At 34.4% G+C, this 22,208-nt stretch overlaps 1 protein-coding gene and 1 pseudogene across 6 annotated transcripts in view; both read right to left on the bottom strand.

Annotated features, from left to right (window-relative positions):
- The window catches only part of GRID2 (glutamate ionotropic receptor delta type subunit 2), a 1,431,476-nt gene that overhangs the window by 1,189,050 nt on the left and 220,218 nt on the right, over positions 1-22,208 (bottom strand). The gene's annotated exons all lie outside the window — the stretch shown is intronic.
- On the bottom strand, positions 436-2,201 carry LOC113925240 (annotated as a pseudogene). Its single transcript, XR_003520958.1, has one exon. The product of XR_003520958.1 is annotated as a trifunctional enzyme subunit beta, mitochondrial-like (transcript).

Genomic DNA, 22,208 nt, shown 5'->3' with positions numbered 1-22,208 from the left:
CTTTTTGCATGGTGAAAATCACTGCTTATCTACATACTGTATGCATATCAATGTTTTATGCTGGCAATTTACATAAAATATAAAATATTTAACTTTCTCACTGTAATTTGTGGTGGTTTCATTAGGAAATTATCATTCCTAAAATATTTCATTTTATTTAAAGAATCCTTTTTAATATTATATAGGTATCTCTTGAGTTTTTCCCTCCAAAGAAACTAAAGAACAATGGAATAGTATATCTTGTTTTTGTTTTTTTTTTTCCGATACTTTCTCACTTTATTAAGGTTAACAGGGTACTTACACAACTAAACATTTACTGTAAGTTGTCAGGAACATTTAAATTCTGAATTATCTTTCCATAATTAAGTTTCTTTAGGCACATTGGTTTGTATTTTATAGAAAACACTTGTCTTTAGGTCACAAACAGGAAAGAGTATAATTTGCAAATGTTATAAAGATGACTCCAAATCTCAGCTAACCTCTTTCCCAAATTGCAACTCTTAGTATTTAATGAAAACAGAGACCAAAAACTACTGCTTAAACATTGTCACTGTGTGATTCTGGTGACTAAGAAATCCCTGAAAGAGCAGTAAGCCACGATTTCTGGAAAGCTCAGAGCACTAGCAAGGTTTCATTGCGAAGTATTTGACAGAAGGCCATGGGTCGTGTTTTCCTAAGAGGAGCTAGGAGCTAAGGATGTCATTTAGTAATGCATTGGAATGGCATTGCCTAGTGCGAGTGTTGCACAGAAACTCCAGGTCATCTCTTCATTATCTATTATTTTGGATAAGCTTCCACAATCATAGCATGGCCCTGCCCACCAGCAGCACAGGCAGCCACTAAACCGTACTGGCCTCCCTCCTTCCGCAATCTGTTGGCAGCTGCCATGACCAACCAGCAGCCAGTAGCTCCAAACGGGTGTCCCAGGGATAGCGATCACCCCAGTTGTTGAACTTCCCCAGAGGAGGTGACCCAACCTTGGTTTTTCTACCCATGTAGTTTTGTGCAAACCAATCAGAATCCATGGCTTTAAAATTAGCCAAAATCTGACCTGAGAATGCTTCATGAAATTCAAAAGCATCAATATCATTCATTGTTAATCCTGCCTTTTCCAGAACTTTTGGAGTAGCATATGTTGGTCCAAGTAAAAGTTGATCTTTTGGATCCTTAGACTCATAGACAAAATCCCTCAAATATGCCTTCGGCTTATAACCCATGGCCAGAGCTTTTTCCTCTGCCATAATCAGCACTGCCGATGCATCATCAGTCAGGAAAGAAGAATTTGCAGGTGTCAACGTGCCATAGGGCTTGATGAATGCAGGTCTTAGCTTGGCCATCTGCTCCAGAGAGGAAGGACGAATGCCATTATCTTTGGTAACTGTATCTTTTCCTGGTACTTTGAAGGGTACAACATCAGAAAGGAGTCCTTCCTCCTGTGCCTTCTTGGCCAGGCTATGTGAACGCAGGGCATACTCATCCTGGTTCAATCGAGAAACAGCGAAGGCAGCAGCCAGTCGGTCTGCAGAGTGGCCCATGGTCTCACTGGTGGAGAACTCAGCCACTGCAGGGAGCTCAGGTGATAGTAAATTCAATCTGAATTTCAAGATTAAAGACAATCGCTGACCCAGGGTCTTGGCCTTATTGAGCTCAACCATCATTTTCCTCATTTTCCTTGAATGACGAATAGGGATGTCAGACATTAACTCTACACCACCTGCCACGACCACATCATACTGCCCAGAAGCGATTAAGCCAATACCTGTGGTCATGGCTTGGTTGGCAGAGATGCAGGCCATGGTGAAAGTGTGAGCAGGAGTCCTGTCAGAGAAGCCAGCTCCGAGAGCAGCCTCTCTAGCCACATTGCTAGTTTTCACTTCCCGTATAACTGTGCCAAAGATGATATAATCAACAACATCCTTTGGGACACTGGTCCGATGCAGCAAACCCGAAAGTGCTGCTCTAGCCAAATCACGTGGCATCAGGTTCTTATACAAAGTGCCTGACTGCAAAAACGGAATGCGAACACCATCCACCACCACGATATTCCTTATGTTGGGTTTAGCTGTTTTCTTTGATTTGGTCTGGGCAGCTGGGGCAGCTCGTAGCTGGGAGGAACAGCTCAGAGGTCTTACAGAAAATCAGAGGGCCCATTTTGATGTATTGGGAAGATTTTTACATGTGTAAGTCAAGATGGAAGTCATTCTGAAATCTTAGCTCTGTTCTCTTGAACTCCCGCAGTAGACACGGAAGGTTTTGGAATAGTATATCTTGTTAAGAGAATAAAGAATTATTTGATCCATTAGCATGTCTTCTTGAGTTGTTATAGTTCATATAGGCTATACAGAATATCAAATCCCATATATGGACATGACTAGTTGGTTTTTAAGAGGAATTGGGGGTATCCTTTTGTAAGCTATAAAAATATGCATGTACATATGTATTTTAGGAACAACTTATGTGTAAACTAAACTGCAAGTCATCATCTTTCTGAAATGCAAGTCATACAGAAAATAAAAATGCCTTAAATTCTAGGTTTTCTTTTCCTTTTCTTTTTTTCTTAAAGATCTCTGACTAAAATGTTTCTTAGATTCCTTAAATTTGAATAGTCATTCAATGACATTTCTCATTCAATGGCATTGATAGATCCTGTATCACTTAAGAATCACAGTTTAGAAAAGTTTCCAAGACAAGGATGTGCCAAACTGTTGGAAGTGTGTGTGATGCATATGAATGTAGTGAGTGAAGAAAGACAAAAATGGGATTCATTCACATGGAGAGGAGATGATTTAATATGAATAGAAATGGTGGAAAGGTATAGTAGAAAAATCCCTTGGTTTGACCATAACTCAGTTGTGATACTTATGATGATATGGTACTTACCATTGCTGGGCCTCAGTTTCTTCATTTTTGAAAAGTCAATAATGCCTTTTGAACTTAAATGTATAACATTTGTGTTATATTCAACAGATACTTGAGTATCTGCTATGAGCCAGATTATGTGTTAGATGCAGAAAATACTTCAGTGACAAAAATAAACATGTCCCTCACTTTTGATACATAAAATTATGGGAGACATGGTAAAGTACAGATAGCACTACAATGCAGAATATAATTACTACAGTGAATAAAGGGTACTATGCATGCAAACTGTTGACACTTGGTTCAACTGAGGAGACAGGAGATCTTCCTGTAGGAGGTGCCTACAAAGATGAGAGTTGCAGGATGGCACTAGGGAAGAGTCAGTGGGGAGAAGAGGAATATGTTGACTCAAGAGACAGATTCCACAGAACTTAATGATTAGCCAAGTGGGGGAATAAAGGGCAGGGAAACACTGAGGAGGTTTTTCCAATCTCTAATCATGATATCTGCATGAAGAATAGGAAAATTCATGAATTAGTGGGTTAGGAGAAATCTAGTATGGAATTGGATATATGTATCTAAAGAAAATAAAGACTAAGTCTGAGCTAGAAGTGTCATTTTAGGAGCCTCCAGCAAATATAGGGTCATGAAGTCCATGGGAATACAGAAGATTACCCTGAAAATGCCTGTGGAATAAGAAGGAAGGAGGATTTATGTCAGAACCTGAAGAATACTAACACTGAAAGGATGGAAAAGGGAACACTCTGAAAGGACATAGAAAGAATAGGATGAAAGAAGAAATGAGGAGAAGGCAGTGTTATGGAGACTAAGGAGAACATTTCCTGATTATAGAAAGTGAACACATGCCTTTTTCTTACACAAAATATTTTATATAAAATATCAAGTATGACAAAGACTGAAAAGCACTCAACTGATGGGGTAACGAGGAGTCTTCTGGCAAGACTGGCAATTGTGAGAGAGGGGCTGACTGAAGAAACACAGGTTAACAAGTCTCCCAGAATGATGTCAGTGGACAGGAACACAGTGTCCAAGGTCAGTTCTTTCCTGACATTTGCTTGTGAAAGGAAGAAAGGTTAAGCCTCGTGTAATATGGGGAAGGCTTAAATCTTACACAGTGTGGAGGTGCTCCCTGCTCTTCCTCATATAGAAGTAAGGTTATATTAGAGTAAGGTTTTCTCATTCCTTTACTAGATATGAAAAAAAAAGGTCTTTTCCTTTTTTAGTCCAGAATTGTAACAAAAAAAGAATATACTGACAGTGAAGTTGTTATATGACACAATAAGCCACAACAGGAGTTCACAACACATTAGGAGCTAGACAAGTTTGATTCAGAGTCCAGTTCTCTTCCCCAAGGCTTAATACACATCACCCAATGCAAATAATTATGAATGAGTGGATAAATCTCTGTCACTTCTCTATCCCCTTGTTTAGTCATTATTAATTACAATTACTTAAGTGCCAATTCTGTCTTGATTAAAAAAAACAAAAAACAACTTAATACCAACTAGTTAAGATACAGCTTCAGATAAAACTTAAATTTTACTTAAGTGTAGATATATTTATTTATATATTCCTGACTTCTTAAAAAACATTTTTGTCCTGAGTAAAATTAAATGACTATAACCAAATAGAATACTTACAAAGCATGTCATTGAATAACGGATACTATGGCTAATTCCTTCTAATTACCTAAGTGAATTCAAATAATTAACTTAACAAAATTGGATTTAATGCTTTAAATTTTTTCTTGCTTTTTTACTCTCCAATTCTCAAAACTACCCTATCATCATTGAGATCTCTAAAGTAATCATGGCAATAAAATCACATCTGTCAATGTATTATTCCATGTATTTGAAAAAGATACTTGCAATGCAATGTATAAAACATTTTTTTAAATATTTTCTGAAGTTTAAAATTGGTGTGACATTTTCTCATTAGAGCTAATCTATACTGGATTATTTGATAAAGGTGTCTTTTTTTGAAGGGGGAGACCAAAATATCTTTACTCCCATCATCTATCATTAGTTCTTTCCTACCTTCACAAAATAAGAGCTTCCTATCAAATTTTATTATCAAATTTGATGAAATTCAAGGAGTCTGATTCCTGCTATATGGGGGCATGGTGCTGAGCCTATAGATGTAAATATAAGGAAGACATGGAACTTATCCTCCAAGAGAAGTACACCTAACTCAACATACTCATTTTATTTTATCTATAATCCTGATTTTGCCCCTTCCATTTTTTTATGCTTCTGAATACTGCTTGTGAACAGGGTAAATTTCAGAGTGTTATATTATTCCAACTGTCCTTCCATCCCCTGTACCTTTCTGGATTTATCCTGTTTTTGTTTTTGTTTTAGCGTTCCTTATTGTCTGAAATTCAGGAGAATTCAGGTAATTTAAATAATTTTTCCATTTAATTTTGTTTGTTAAAATTCATTTTAACTATATCTTGTTAATTTTCTCCTTTCCTTTTTTAGAAATCTGAATTATGTCATCATGCAGTTACTTCCACAGAGGTTTTCATTATTTTCATAACCTCAATTAATTCTTCCCTACCTATTGTAGGATCAAATTATGTGTGAGAACAAAAAAGTTGCAAGCTGTGAATGCATGAGGTATAGTGGCATATAATGAAAGCAATGAACTAGGCAAAACAAAGGAAATCAATTCCCATTCAGAGCCCTTAACTATTACCCCAAATAACAATAAAAGCTAAGTGCTTGATTTTCCAGGTTTTTTAAAACAAAACTTTAAAATGTTTTTCAGAGTTTTTTTGTTTTCTTTGTTTTTTGCTTTGTTACTTTGCAAGTATATAAATTGAAAATGTCACAAAGTCATCTACTTTCCAAGAAAACCTCTCTCTGTTTGGTAAAGTATTAGAATTTTAAGACATTTTTAAATTTCATGGATTTAAAATTGTTTTTGATTTTTAAATGTTTTTAAAGAACTGATATTTTTAGAAGATAAAATATCTTTTAAAGTATGTTGAGTACTGTATTTGTACTATGAGAACTGTACCTATAAAGATTCACTCCTAGTACTATCATAATTCTATGTCTGACTGTATATATTCAGTAACATAGATTTTATTGTTGTTCATTATTATAATTAATAACTATCATTGGTTAAAGGCTTATTATGTGCCAGACTTCACTAAGTGATATATATCTATATATCTTACACAGTGAATATATATGTATGTACTTAAATAATAATCTGCATGAAGTAGTATTTTCTCCATTTTACACATGAGAAACAGGCTCATAGCTCATTATTACTTAATTATCCAAAATAAGATAGAGTATGATAAAATCCAATGTTAAGATACTAAAGCTGTCGATTCAAAGTTATAGACCCATTTATTTTTGGAGCAGTAACTCTCAAAGAATACTAGATTAAGATTCAGAAGACTTTGGTTCTAGTTCTGCCTCAGCTACTTAGCTTCCAGCCTTCCTAAACTGCATAGCTGAGAGACTCAGGGACAATTCTGACCTTGGTGCAAGAGGAATTTTAAGGGTTTTTAGACCAACTTTTTGGGACATAGCGCTAAGCATCCTTGTTGACACTAAACTTGTGCTAAACTTCTGCAAATTGGTTATATAACCTGTTCTCAAGGTCAAGGCTTCCCTGAACATAATGAAATTCACTACTGATTATTTTCTTCTGTAGGTTAAATATTACATTATGAAAAAAGCTAGGAATCTTGGGACACCTGGATGGCTCAGTCGGTTAAGTGTCTGCCTTTGGCTCTGGTCATGATCCCAGGGTCCTGGGATCGAGGCCCACATCTGGCTCCTTGCTCAGCAAGGAGCCTGCTTCTCCCTCTGCCTGCAGCTCCCCCTGCTTGTGCTCTCTCTGACAAATAAATAAAAAATAAAATCTTAAAAAAAAAAGCTAGAAATCAAAAGCCAACCTTTTTCAACTCAAGTTTGCATTTCCCAGTAGTTTAAATTGTACTTAAGTGTAAGAAATGCACAAAGGGTTGTCCCAGTCGTTTCTCATTTTTTTAAATCCCTGTGTTAGGTTTGGTCATGAAAACATGAGTATACTCACACATACACACACATTCATCAACACTATTCTAAACAAGAGAAGACCTTCCTTTTTAGTTACCCAACACATGGTCGCACAGTGAAATAAATCTGTTTTATGAGAAAACTGGTAATGTCATAATGCCAGTCTGCAAAACCATTTTTATGGGTCATTGCCTTTCTTTCCATGTACTAAAGATCTTGTTGAACACACAGCATGATGGGTAAAAAGTCTGATAATCAAAGGTCATCTAAAAGGTCAAATTCATAAAGTCGGTTTCTCTTCACAGATTTTTAAAAAATATTACCTATAGTAAATTACCATTTACATAAATGTGTAAGTCAAGGGGAAAGGTATCTCCTTAATGGGTGAATATAGAGTCAAATCAACTAGGTTAAACAGCTTTTTAATATTGTGCCAGATATAAATGATATGGCTCTTTAGTGAAAAAGTAGATTATAATAGAGAAGCTGGTCCCTGACATATCTGAAACTTAAAAAAAAGTAAATGATGTAAAAACAATATTTTTAAAATTTGACCAATTGAAGAACATCTTTTGAGATGCCCCTACAATAAAATGGTATCAAGGAAAAATAAATTTGTAAACAGTTCTAATAACATTTCCTATTTGGAGATTCATATTTTATGTAGCGTATACCCAATACTCTGAGAGTCCTTGAAGGATCTGAAGACTTTGGAAGAGGACCATTTTGAGCTGGTCTGCTACATATGAAAGTGCACAACCAAGTGAATCAAAACCCCTATTTATCCATGTTACATAAAAAAGAAAAAAAAATCATATTCAAAATAATACATTCATTATAAAGATTCTCAAGTTCCACAGAAAGTAGAAAAAAGAAAACATCAGAGCATTAAAACAAGGCAAAGATTAAAGCAGTTTACTACATTATCATAATGCAAGGTAACACAGGAAACAATATGGTATGACTCACATTTATATAAATGTAATGTTTGCATTTTACATAAAGAATGAAATATTTACATTGACTTTTATATTTTTATCTATTATTTATTTTTAGAGAAAGAGAGAGAGAGAGCAAGCATGGGGGAGAAGGGACAGAGCAGAGGGAGAGAGAAAATCCCAAGCAGGCTCCACACTCACTGTGGAACCCAACACTGGGCTTGATCTCACAACGCTGAGATCATGACCTGAACTGAAATCAAGAAGTCAGATGCATTATTCATGTGTAGATTTTATCATCAGATCTGCTGATGATGGAGATATAATAATAATAAATAAATAATCCAACAGATTCTGTTTCAACCATCAAAGGTATTTTGATAAGCATTCTTCACATATGTGATTTTGATGTTAAAACTTGTAAATTCTGGAACTTGAACTCATATGCTTCATATCAGCAACTTTAAAGAATGCCAATTCAAGTATGGATAAATATTCAGGCAACACTTTTTCATTGCACATAACAAAATCTAGAAGCAAGCTTTAATGAAAAATCAACCTGAGGTTTTAAATTTAACCTGAATTCACTGGACCTATATTTTAAAGCATTATGCTAATTTCATTTTACTCTTAGGTGTGACCTTGAGCAAGAGAAAACTGGAATAAGAAGAATTACCTTGCTCAGGATAGCACTGCTATGATATTCATAGGCAGTTTTCCATGGGGACCTAGAATACAACGCCACTTTTTTTTTCTTTATTGTGCAGTGCTAAAGTTCCAGCAATAGTCCTCATTTCCTCTGCTGTAGGCATCTACCCCACAGTTTTCACTTGCTTTAGGTGACACAGCAGCTTGGGAAAAAAGAAGGTTTTCATTTCATTCTTTATCCAGTTTGACCACATAGGTAAAAGCTGAAGCTAAAAGTCAGCTTAATATGCAGCAGTCACATCAGCTATAGTATTCAGGTACGTGTCTTGAGTCTAGGTATTTGCATGAGCCAGCCATTTCAAATCAAAACAACTGGCTTCCCAAATGCATTAAGCTTAAAGCTAATTTGAAGTATGAAATTCAGGATATATTTCTGGGGTACCGTAAAAATATAATCAAAGTCTAAATGTAGCAGCATCATGACTGGGCTTTGAACTATTAAGAGATTCTATGTCATTGAAAAAGAGAATGTGGCATGATTTAAATGAAATTATATTGGTGAAATCTGGAAGAATTTTACCAAGGTCTCAGTTAGATGTAAGTTAGGAGAACTATATGTGCATTAGCACAAATAGCATACGTTTATTATAACAAATTAGGCTAATACATAAAGTGCATGGTTAATGAAAGAGAATGGAAAGTAGAAAAATTAACATAGCCTGGCATGTCACTGAGTTCTGTGACCTTGGTTAGAGCTTTTTACCTCTTCAGGTCATGCTTTCTCCTCTGTAAAATGAAGAGATTGAACAACATCAGTGATCCTTTAATAGGTTAAAATGGAGTTCACAGATCATATAACTACTTACACATCTGACTTCAAAAAAATCAATACAATGCAATGACTATATTGTAAAGGAAAAACAAAGAAGTTTTTCTTGATAAAATGATATACATTTGAAGACATAAATGCATCGGCACCACTACGCAGAAGACATAGCACACCCCTACACAGAATCAGGCTGAATGACACAGTAGTAAATGAAAACTGATACGGGGTGTTGTGGGACTCAAATACCATAAATGCCATTTCCTTCAGTAAATAGATTTTCTAAAATAGTAATTAAGTAAAAATCAGCCTTTTATCAATTTACGTGGTAGTTGCACTCTTGGAAAAATCACTGTTTTAAAACCACACAAAAATTAAATTTTCCTTTTATGGTAAATGGAGATGGGTCTAAGCCCAGACAATTATAAAAAGAAGACAGTACTTTCTCATGAGGAACTCTCCTAGGAATTGAAGATATTAAGCATTCCTTGATTCTGCCCATTAAGCACAAGGAGGAGTCAGTGTTGTGTAATATGTTTTTTGAAAGGAAAAAAAAAAGTGCAGATTTTGTAATGTTTGTTAATTTCCACAGTGTAAATACTCCCACCATGCCTTATTTCAAACAGCCAATATGATGTCACTGCATGAAGAGCTGCAAACAGCCCTTGAGATAGCCAGTTCCCACACTACTGGTAAAACTCCCTAATCACTGTGTCAACCAAAAATACTACCAATTCCCAAAATGTCACTTTGAAAAACCACTGAACAAAATTACCTGTTGATATTTAGTATTATTTTTATGATAAAACTCAAAATCAAAGAATTTTATTATCACCTTGAATTTTGACACTACTTGCCATTTTTTTTTTCCTGTCCTGGTATTTTATGTACAAATATGAAATGTTCTCCTGCACTAAGAATATCAGAAAAAGAATTACTTTTTTTTTATTATGTTATGTTTTCACTATACATTACATCATTAGTTTTTGATGTACTGTTCCATGATTCATTGGTTGCATATAACACCCAGTGCTCCATGCAGAACGTGCCCTCCTTAATACCCATCACCTGGCTAACCCATCCCCCCACCCCCCTCCCCTCTAAAACCGTCAGTTTGTTTCTCAGAGACAATAGTCTCTTATGGTTCGTCTCCCAGAATTACTTCTTGATGCAAATCTATTTAATAAGAACATCCCATTCCCAAAGTAATCCATTAATTAATTAATTTGGCATTTACTGAGTTTGCCAGGTTCTAATCTTGGTTTTGGGAACAAGCAACTTAATTGTTAAGTATTTCATAAGGTAGCACAAACATAAAAAAAATTCTTGAAAGAAACTAAAGCATTTGATGGAATGGACAAACAGATACATGATTATTAAGAAGTTAAATTTTATTAAGGCTAATACAATTGGAATATTCTAAGAACAAATAAACAGCAGAGCTGTTCACTAAGCTCTGCTACCTTATTAGCAGTATAACCATGGATAATTTCCTGACTTGCACAATGGAGATTATAATGCTCCTTGTGTGGGGTTTTGAGAGGTTTAGAAGTAACATAGCACTATGTTTGGCATGTGGGAGCAGTATTAGCAATATTATATTATATGTCTCATTCTACCTCCTGGACTCTTAAATGTTCAAGCAAGATTCATTTCTCCTTCCTTTATAATGCCTAACACCATACTTTGCAAAATTTTATCTTCAGTAAATATTTTATAGAATGAACGAGTTCCACAACAATGAACCTATACTGGCATTGTTTATTTATTTAAAAATAGAAAAACAGGGGTGCCTGGGTGGCTCAGTTGGTTAAGCGACTGCCTTCGGCTCAGGTCATGATCCTGGAGTCCTGGGATCGAGTCCCGCATCGGGCTCCCTGCTCAGCAAGGAGCCTGCTTCTCCCTCTAACCCTCCGCCCTCTCATGTACTCTCTCTCTCTCATTCCCGCTCTCTCAAATAAACAAATAAATCTTTAAAAAAAATAAATAAAAAATAAAAATAGAAAAACAAACATGCATAGAATCACAATGCTGATAATATAATTCTAGAAAAATGTAAAAAAATATAACTTCCCTAGATATGCAAAAATAATTATTACAAGAACAGAGTCTACTGGAATATACACAAATTTATAATTAATGATTGCCTTCTGATTATTGAAATGTTAGTAATTTAGTATTTATGTGATCTTAGCATTTTCAATGTATCCTAAACTTTAATTGTATTCTCAACACCTCTGCAAAGAAGATAGGAAATATTGTCCTTTTGGAGCATATTCAAGAAAGGTCCAGGCACAGTGGCTTCATATTCATTAAAGCTTTATAACAAGGCAATGGGAGAATAAAGAATAAAGAATACACTCAGAACTGTTATACTTTTAGTCACTCTACAATTATTAAACTTTATTGTAACAAAGTAATGAGGACACGCAAAGTGATTTCGGAAGGACACTTTGGCATGTTCTTGACATAAGACTAGCAGTTGTTATGATGCTGTCTCTTCTTGAAACTTATTCCAAAAAAAATGTACTACAAGTTAAGATGAAAAGAAACACAGACATACATTTCACACAGCACATCCACATTCTAAGAATCTTTATCCTGAGGAAGAAGGTATACAACAAATCTTTCCATTTTTTTTATTTAGTGAAACTAAATAGTATTTACAGTAAGTAAATAATACTATTAGTAATAGCATTATATTGTGATGATACAGTTTTTTTCAGAAATATCTGATTAGAGCACTGCCCAATTCCACCTTATACATGGATGGAAGAAACATCGTTTCTTCTTTTAAAAATCACGTTAATTTACCTTCAATTTTCATTAAATACAGTTTGTTTTATTTTCTTCATTATCACCCATATTAATTATAGCTCTTTTTAATAAAATAGCTTAGTATCCAAAATGATGTTTTCCCATGTATTATTCCCCAAATTTTAGATAAATCTTACTGCCATTAAAATGAATATGCATTGTTGTGAATTTGCCTTTAGAAAAAATTGGGTGGATTGGATATTATCAATTATCTCAATGGAAAATCTAGATAAGGATAATATGTGTTTCTCCATATGTCCTAAAGCTATCAAATATAAAGGTTAAAGTTTTCATTTGATTTTATTTTTCATCATATAACTCAAATATTTCTTTTGGGTTTTTTGACCATAAAATTGTTTCTTGAAGGTAATGCTTTCAATTTCTCTAAAACATTCCAAGTTATATCACAGATCATTTGTTACAATTTGTTCTTGCTTCGTTCCTTCACTTTTTACATAGAGAAGCCTGTCTTAAAATGTGAAGTCCAGTTCTTGTGTAACTAACCTGTTAAAGATCCAACCTATCTTTAGACTTTTTATTTTAAACATGTTTGTGGTTAACTGAATGCAAAAGTGAAAACTAAATAGGACTATTATTTTCATGGGATAGTCCATTATTTTTCCATTTTAACCAAATTAAGGAGAAGTCAAAATAATCTCTAAGTCAAAAAAATTAAGTGAAATTGTCCAAAATGGCTCTTGGCCAGAGATAAATACCAACTTTCACATTAAACTATGTTCAATTTCATGAAAAGAACTGCATTCTTATTTACTATTCTGATATAGAATAAGAGATTTCTCTACACTCCAAAATAAAAGGAAAATATGTAATTGAGCACTAGGAAACCTCACTGATAAAAATTTAACTAGCCATTTATGAAAAGGCAGTGGGAATTCCAATAAAATTGATTTTTCTCTTCCTTTTCTTTTATATTGCAACACTTTGATCTAGCAAACATATCTTAAAAATATGACAGCTAATTTTAGGAATTTACTGGCAAGCTAAAAACTGCTTTTTCAAACCAGCCATCCAAATTTCAAACTGTTAGCTTAAAAGACTACAACAGACACATGAAAAAGTGCTCAACATCGTTCGACATCAGGGAAATCCAAATCAAAATCTCAATGAGATACCACCTCACACCAGTCAGAATGGCTAAAATTAACAAGTCAGGAAACGACAGATGTTGGTGGGGATGCAGACAAAGGGGAACCCTCCTACGCTGTTGGTGGGAATGCAAGCTGGTGCAGCCACTCTGGAAAAGAGTATGGAGGTTCCTCAAAAAGTTGAAAATAGAGCTACCCTATGACCCAGCAATTGCACTACTGGGTATTTACCCCAAAGATACAAATGTAGGGATCTGAAGGGGTACGTGCACCCCAATGTTTACAGCAGCAATGTCCACAATAGCCAAACTATGGAAAGAGCCAAGATGTCCATCAACAGATGAATGGATAAAGAAGCTGTGGAATATATATACAATGGAATATTATGCAGCCATCAAAAGGAATGAAATCTTGCCATTTGCAACGACGTGGATGGAACTGGAGGGTGTTATGCTGAGTGAAATAAGTCAATCAGAGAAAGACATGTATCATATGACCGCACTGATATGAGGAATTCTTAATCTCAAGAACAAACTGAGGGTTGCTGGAGTGGTGGGGGGTGGGAGGGTTGGGGTGGCTGGGTGATAGACATTGGGGAGGGTATGTGCTATGGTGAGCGCTGTGATTTGTGTAAGACTGTTGAATCACAGACCTGTACCTCTGAAACAAATAATACATTATATGTTAAAAAAAAAAAAAAAGAAGAAGTTAGCAGGAAGGGAAGAATGAAGGGGGAGAAATCGGAGGGGAAGACGAACCATGAGAGACTGTGGACTCTGAGAAACAAACTGAGGGTTCTAGAGGGGAGGGGGTGGGGGATGGGTTAGCCTGGTGATGGGTATTAAAGAGGGCACATATTGAATGGAGCACTGGGTGTTATATGCAAACAATGAATCATGGAATACTACATCAAAAACGAATGATGTAATGTATGGTGATTAACATATAATAAAAAAAGACTACAGTCAATAGAACAGAGACTAATAGATACCTTTTTCTTTGGGCAACTTGGACAAGCAAGATAAATGGAATAAAAATACACTGAACCTTTTCTTGTTTTGTTTCTTCCTAGGGAATTATTTCTAACAAATTACTTTGTATTTTTAAAATTCCAGGCTTTTATCTCTTTTTCATAGTCAAACTTTATCTCAAGTCAAGGATTTCATAAAGCCCCTTTCATAAAGGAAGTGAGAAAGAGAATACAAACAGAAAGTAAATAATAGGAAAGAATTATGAGAGTTTGTCATCAACCAGAAACTGTTTGGGGTTGAAGAGATATTACCTTAATTAATTCTTACAATTACCCTATTAGGTAAGAACTAAGATGAGAAAACTGAGACTCAGATTGACTACTGTGCTCAAAGTTACACTGCTAGGGAATGTAATTGGACCTCAGTTTGAAGGCCTTGAGAATTCAATTCCCCAAAGCATAATTTACAGATTATAGTTTTACTGAAAGATAGAGGAGCATATTTATAAAGTGCAATCCAGTAAAAGGGCAAAAAACACTTTAAAGTGAATGAACTAGATTTAAGATGACAATATAATTTCACAAAATCAGTGTCAAGCCCAATTCTCTCCCACTGTCTCCCTCCTGGAAATTTCAAACGTTTGTAAAAAAATATATGGTTTTAAATCTTTGCAATAAGATTTTTTTCAAGCATGAAAAAGTAGTATGTGAGATGAATTAAATCTGTTATTAAATAAAGTGGTAAGAAAATCTCATTATTTTAATTTTCAACACCAGTAACAAAGTCATTATATTCAGATAAAATTATCATTTTATAAAACACTACATTTTTTTATATTCTTACTACTTCAATACCTTAATGAGAAAGTCACTAGTATTTTAACTCATATATTTAGATAGATAATTTGTGGCAATTTTTTTTCTTTTAGAGTCTTATTTTTATTTTTAGAATCTTAGAATAATTCAATGATTGTTTAGACATGAACATTATAAAACTGTACAATTAAATTTTTCAATTTTTGAATCTCTTCTATGGTATCACTGAGAGTTTCATCGAGTCAATGTCTGAACACCTTCTTTAGTGAAGAATTTACTACTTGCCAAAGCAGTCCATCTCCAGACATTAATAATTATTCCTAGCATCTTCCCATGGTACTATAGCTAATGGTATTATTGTTTTCACTACTTCTTTGCGTTATACTTAATATTTTCCTTAGAGGGTATTTTTTGTAGGTGTGCCATTACTGTTTTTTGTTTTTTTTTTACAATATATCAGTTTTTTTTTTATTGAGATGAAATTTGAATTTAAGAAAATGCACAGATTTTACATGTGTAGTCCAATGAATTTTGTGAAAAGTAAACATCGCTGTAAATTTCCACCCCAAATACAGAATGTATCTATCACCCTAGGAAGTTCCCTCTTGCCCCTTGCTCATCAGTTGCCTCTGCACAGAGATAATTTCCAGGTTGATTTCTATTTACCTGAACAGTGTAACCTTAGCTTTCTTTTTTTCTTCAGTTCATCAAGTTTATTAATTATCTAGTTCTCAGGATTTTACTGAAATAAAAATAGTCATATAGAGTAATTCTAAAAATAAAAAAATATAAAAAATCCTGGCAGTTTGAATTTTCCTGCAGTCTTCTCCTATCTTAAGAGAAGCAGTATCTTTTGGTTTAAAAAGTCTTCATCAACGTTCAAAATTTGTGTTTTAAAAGGAATAAGAAGGTATTCGGACAATGACTTGAAGGAATATAGTCACAGCAATTTAGTGTTAAAGCTAGGAGAGGAAACAAACCTGAATCTTATGTGATGTTCTAAATTGAAGTTTAATAGGAAGGTGAAGAAAGATGTAATGGTATCAAAAACAGTTAATACTAACATAACCAGAAAAATGGGCCAATTATGATTCTTAGTAAACTTCTGTGTTAATATATGCAAATCACGCATACTTTTGTTTTCTGAGTCTATCACACTAAATTACAATGCAGAGCAGATCTTTTTAAAGGAATAAACAATTTTGTATTCTTAAGTCTTTAAGTTTTAGGACAGGTTCTGCCTGCAACCACTGAAATTTATTTATAAATTTGTTATCATTTATTTTCGCTGAAATTTGACTGAATCATTGATGCCAAAATCACTGACATCAGATATCCTAGCTATTATTAAACTGTAGTAATAACAATCATTAAGCTGGTAGTAATTAATAAGAGTCTTTAAACATAACATTACCAATTAGAAGTTTATTTTTCTATCTACAATGTAAATAACCAAATAGGGAAACCAAAAAATAATGACTTGCCTATGATTGTAATTATAAAACACCATCCTAGAAGTAATTGGATTTTAATTAAATGCTTGAAATGAATTACCTAAGAAATATGAGATCAATATTGTCAGAAAAGATGTTTATCTTGAAAATGTGTATTTTAATATGAATAAATAGTTTTATTCCTTTGCTAATATTTAGTTACCATTAATACCTAGAACAAAGCACTATTTCATACTAAAGAGTGTACAGACAAAAATAGTTACTGTATATAAATATAAGAAGGTAAGTACTCATTAGCTTCAAGTCCAGCAGAAAACTAAGGAAATACCACATCATACCCAAATGGCATAGAGTGTTGTGCTATTATTATCTATGTAAGCAATAAGCCTTTCTCATCTTGACTACAGATAAATGATAGCAGCTTGCTTTGGAATTCATTTCTCAGTTCGTGTCACTCATATTTGTTAAGGTCACACTCAAAATTCATCTCCTAATGGACACTTTCAATGATGTTATTCACCGCATTCTGACTTCCCTTTATTCCAGTACCTCATATTCATTAATGTATTCAGGTAACACTTAATTTTCTGAACATTTCCTGTACTGGGGCCCATGCTAAATGTAGGGATGCAGTAATAGACAAGTGTGATTATCTGTAACCTCACAAAGCAGGAAGAATAACAGCTATTTATGGAGCATTTACTGTGGCAAGTGCTTGGCCTACATAATCTCCAAAACAGCCTTGTTAGACAAGACTGCTGGATACAACTTTTATCTTTTGTATTTTCTTTGTGGAACTGCAAAAGTTACACTTTCTTATGAGAAGAGATACTTAATGGCATTACCTATAATTTTCTTCTTCCAGGGAATAGGACCAGTGAGCATATTAGTCACTCAAACATTGCTGAATTACAGTGTCATCTGTGACATGAAAACAAAAAAATCATCCCAGTACACTGACTTTGAATCTATATTTATCAGACAATGATGAAATCTGGGGCACGTAGGTGGCTCGGTTTGTTAAGTGTCTGCCTTCGGCTCAGGTCATGATCCCAGAGTCCCGGGATCGAGCCCCACATTGGGCCCCCTGCTCAGCGGGGAGTCTGCTTTTCCCTCTGTCCCTCACCCCTCTCTCATTTTCTCTCTGTCTCTCTCAAATAAATAAAATCTTTAAAAAAAAAGAAATTTGGTACACCTAAAATTGATAAACATTTGAATCTTGGAAAGAGTTTAGAAGAATGAGAATAATTGCTAGGATTATTGCATGGGATGTAATATAAACTTCGTTTCAAATTATAATCTGTATTTCGAGAGCTATTTTTAAGAATAATGAGAAAAGACAAGCAAGGTGCTAAGTATAGAATTAGCACCTAATAAATGCTCACAGGTAGTTATTTATTATTAAAGTATTAGAGATAACTTATATGTGAAGTAATGAATTTATCAACAAATACAAAACAGAATAGTGAAGTGATTTCATTATGATTATATACAAAATAATGGCACAATCTCTGAGAAAAGAACCAGAGTAAACAGACTTAACCTATAATCTCAAGGATTTAGATTAGAAAGTAGAATTTTCTAACAGAGATGGAGTGAGGGCTGCTCATTTATTTAATAAATTGTCAGGATAGGGTTGATATATCATTTTATATTTATTTATTAGTGCTAATTTTCTGGATAATCTTGTGCAAGTTTAAAATACACACACGCGCACACACACACACAAACACAAGTTCCTTGGAAAGCAAGCTGTTTGCCAAGTTGTTTGTATCCCAGGAAGGTTTTTGAAAAGACTAAAAGACTGTTTGCAAATACAAACCATGATCACTACTCACAAGACAAATACTATTTAGAGTTGCATCCAGAAGAAGACATTTAGGGTGTAATTACTCATATAATATAGCATGTTTGTTCTGGGCAGACTGCAGCAGGAAGAAATATGAGAAAAATCTATTTGCATAAAAACTTAAAATCTAAATAATTCATCCTTTCACTCATTATAAAAAAGAAGTGTCATAAAAAAACTATGTCATAAATACAAGCATGATCAAGGATTGGTGATTACAAATCCATTTCACCTCTGTAATTAAAGGGACACATTCAATTCAGTTAACTTACAACATAATAGTGTCCATCAAAATGCTTCATTATTCTTGTAGACAGAAAATCTGTTAACCCCTTTGTAAAATAAAAATTTGTAAGTTTAGGTGGAAAGTAAGATTATATAACATATTAGTATGGATATAAATTAAACTCTCTACAATAACTTGGGATAAAATTTCACATTCATTGCTTAATGAAGTAAATCTCCCACCTTCAAAATATAATGAATGAACAATGGCAAATTTAATTGTCAGGATAAAAATTATAAAATAGCTAAAAATAGAACATTACAATTATTTAGTGAAATTATGTACTGTAGAATATAAAGAGGTGGAACATAAATTAATGTTCGATTGATTCTATTAAATATAAATCTGAAGTAAGCCTATTTATAAAAGGAAGACTATGTGAAACTCTTTCACTGAGTATTCACAAGCATCTGCTGTTCTTTTGGTAACTGTATATTGAATGCATTATGTTATATAAGGCATTGGCTGATAAAGGCATAGTAACTACTCATCTAGTGTATTCTTACGGAAACAAACAGAAAAGAAACATTTTTGCCAGGTCTAATTTTGAAAATAGCATGTTAGCAGCTGTTTATTATACTTAGTCATTCTCAGGCACTTACTTGCCATCCATTTCTCTCAGGACATTTGAATTTGGGGAAGAAAGACTGGTAAACAAAGAGGCATATGAGATAGAGGAAAAAAATGGGCCAAAATTATTTTTAGAGAAATAACTAAAATAGTAAAGTTTTTAATATTTCTATATTTACATTATATATTCATAAATACATAGAGAATGGAAAATCTAAGATGAAAATGGAAGCCAAAAAACCTGAAATAACACAATTCTCATTAGGGAGATATGTAAATCCATTTTTCAACTTCATCTTAAGTCCTTTAGTAGTTCTATAAATTGGGGTAAAAAAAATCGGAGAGCGATTATCAACTTCATAGGGTATCAATTTTAATTCTAATAGGTAAGGTCTAGTACTATGGAACATATACTTAGATTTCTAGGGCAGTCTAGCTTAACCACTAGCTTTAATAATAATGGAGTTTGGGCGCCTGGGTGGCTCAGATGGTTAAGCGTCTGCCTTCGGCTCAGGTCATGATCCCAGAGTCCTGGGATCGAGTCCCGCATCGGGCTCCCTGCTCCTTGGGAGCCTGCTTCTCCCTCTGCCTCTCTTTCTCTCTCTCTCTCCCCCTCTCTCTGTCTCTCATGAATAAATAAATAAAATTAAAAAAAAGATTTAAAAAAAATAATAATGGAGTTTAAATGATATACTTTCAATTCTTTTTTAGTTTATCTCTTGGTCAGTACATGACCATAATTACTGTACTTCTGGCCTTTCTTCTTTTCTTTTCTTTTCTTTTTGTATTTCTGGCCTTTGATGACTCTGTGTTCTATCAACATTCACCAGCTGTTTTGAGAACTACCTCAATACATTAATTCAGCAACAGGGACTTTATGATATATGGTTCCAAAATTGAAAGTAGAGAGTTTATTTCCTGAAATCTCCATAGTTATGAAATAAATAATGAAGATTGTTGTTTCTGTTGGTTTATGCATTTTATTAATCACAGCACTTAGGCAAAGAAAAACAATGTGGCACAAAGATAAATGTTTAATAAAAAGTTGAAATACTTTAGAAAGATTACCTTGAATTCTAATATCACTTGAAAAACTTTATTTCTATTTAATTTCTTTAATGTAAAAACCATCTATTTTAATACATTGCAGATATATGCTGTAATAGTATAAGCATCTGAGTATATCAGGATAATTACACATATATTTCAGAGAACCTGAGTGATGAAATTTTAGTCTAAAAAAGTTTGCAATTGTTCTTTGGTTCAAAATCAGACAGCCATATAAGGTAAGAAACTGACTGTAATTTCCAGGTCTAAACGGGAATGCTGCTCTTTAAAAGAAGAGAGAATATGCTGACTATATTTTGGCTGCTAATAATTATTTAACTAAAATGTAAACGTGTAATCTATATTTTACTAAAGATTTCCATCATTATGGGACCAAGTTATGAACTAGGGCCTTCAATTATGTCACTTTACGGTGAATTAGTTAACTTTCTCAAAAGTTCAAGTAACCGACTCTCTTTGAAATCTGCTCACTCATATTGTGAATGTCTTTAAATATCCAAAGTATGACAATAATTAAATAATGCTGAAAAATGAATGCATTCTGTAATTCTTCCCCTCCCTTACCCACACGTAATTGCAGCCAGCTTTTATCTATCTCTAAAGCTTTTCACTGTTATCTGCTTCTTGACTGCCAATGATTGAAGCAGATTCTACGCAGCATTGCTTATCAACAGCCACCAGATCAGTCCTGAACTCTGGCCCTGACTGGTAACTCATCCTTTACACAACTGTTGAAGTGATGCTTCCAAGTGCAGTATCTGACAGCATCATTACACAGTTTAAAATGCTTAAATCCTCAAATGGTTCCTAACATCTTAAGGTAAAATCTAAGCAAAGCCTTTCATGATCCATCCCTGCTTTGTGCCCACTTTGCTTCCTATGATTCCCCAGTCAGCTTCCTGGGCTGCAGTCCCATTTAGCTGTATTTGATAATCTGAACTTGCAGCCTGTTTCAACATATCTTTGTACCTGCTAATTCCTAGGCTTGGAATCCTATCCTCTTTTGTTTCTGATTTTCAAATCAATATTCAGCCTTTCAGACTGAACTCAAAAGTCAACTATTCAATGAGGTCTTCTCTCATCTTCCCAGACAGAAAGAGGCATTTTGATCTGTTTGTTCCTTTATAGCCTTTAGGCACACTCTGATTGTACCTATTATGTGGCTGGATGATTTGTGTACCTGTCTATTTCTCTCACTAGACAGTAAGCTCTTCAAAAGCAAGGACATTCTCATCTTTACCGACTCTTCAGTGCCTAGGGCAGTCTTTTTGGTATATGATATGTACATGGTAATGATGAATTATGATTGGTCCTGCGAAGACTATTTTGCTTGTGTTCCTTTCCCACCCACTGGTTTCTGGTTTTTCTCCTCTTTACTCAGACCTAATGAAAGCTCATCTACTCTGGATTTCTCATCTTTTATCCAGCTTCATATCTTCTGTTACCAACAGTGTCGTTTCTCTCAGATATTCTACTGATTAAGGTAGTTTCTCTGATGTATATAAAAAGACTATTCTTAATCTCAGGAAACAAACTGAGGGTTGCTGGAGTGGTGGGGGGTGGGAGGGATGGGGTGCCTGGGTGATAGACATTGGGGAGGGTATGTGCTATGGTGAGCACTGTGAATTGTGCAAGACTGTTGAATCACAGACCTGTACCTCTGAAACAAATAATACATTATATGTTAAAAAAAAAAAAAGAAGAAGAAGAAGATAGTAGGAAGGGAAAATGAAGGGGGGAAATCAGAGAGGCAGACGAACTGTGAGAGACTATGGACTCTGAGAAACAAACTGAGGGTTCTAGAGGGGAGGGGGGTGGGGGAATGGGTTGGCCTGGTGATGGGTATTAAAGAGGGCACGTACTGAATGGAGCACTGGGTGTTATACGCAAACAAAGAATCATGGAACACTACATCAAAAACTAATGATGTAATGTATGGTGATTAACATAATAAAAAAAAG

Source organism: Zalophus californianus, chromosome 2 (genome assembly GCF_009762305.2).
Source record: "Zalophus californianus isolate mZalCal1 chromosome 2, mZalCal1.pri.v2, whole genome shotgun sequence".
NCBI lineage: Eukaryota > Metazoa > Chordata > Mammalia > Carnivora > Otariidae > Zalophus > Zalophus californianus.
The sequence above is the reverse complement of the archived record's forward strand: the minus strand, read 5'-3'. Positions and strand labels throughout refer to the sequence as shown.